This window comes from Gavialis gangeticus, unplaced genomic scaffold, assembly GCF_001723915.1.
Source record: "Gavialis gangeticus isolate Ggan-Ray unplaced genomic scaffold, GavGan_comp1, whole genome shotgun sequence".
Taxonomy (NCBI): Eukaryota; Metazoa; Chordata; order Crocodylia; family Gavialidae; genus Gavialis; species Gavialis gangeticus.
In genome coordinates, this window is record NW_017729007.1 from 12,701,766 (window position 1) to 12,702,372 (window position 607).

Sequence of the window (607 nt, forward strand, 5' to 3'; positions counted from 1 at the left end):
ATGGGGTGAGAGAAAGTGTCAAAGGTCTTCCAAAAGTCTAGAAAGACTGCGTCCACTGCTACCCCTGCATCTCAGGCTTTGGTGACCTGGTAGTGGAAGGCCACCAGGTTGGTCTGACAGGACCTGCCTCTAATGAACCCCTGTTGGTTGCCCCTAAGCATAATCTCCCCTGCTGGCTCCTTGTGGACATGTCCCTCACCGGGGAAGGGGGCCACAGGAAGACAAGGAGACACCACCCGAGCAAGACAGGTGACAAATGCAAGGAGTGCCCAGGTAAGAAACAGGGGTCTGGACAGTTTCCCAAATCAGGGGGTAGCACACGCAGCTAGGCAAGGTCTTAAATACCTATATACCAATGCTTGTAGTATGGAGAATAAACAGGAGGAACTCACCCTCAGAATAGCCAGTTCAGACCCAGACATAACAGGGCTTATAGAAATGTGGTGGGATTCATCCCAAGACTAGGTAGTTAGCATTAAGAGCTATAGGCTTTACAGGCGGAATAGAGAAGAAAGGAAAGGTGAGGTGTGGCGCTCTATGTCAAAGAGCTATACAGATCCTCTGCGAGCAGAATGGGGTCAGAGGATGGGCAAGCTGAAGTGCTCTG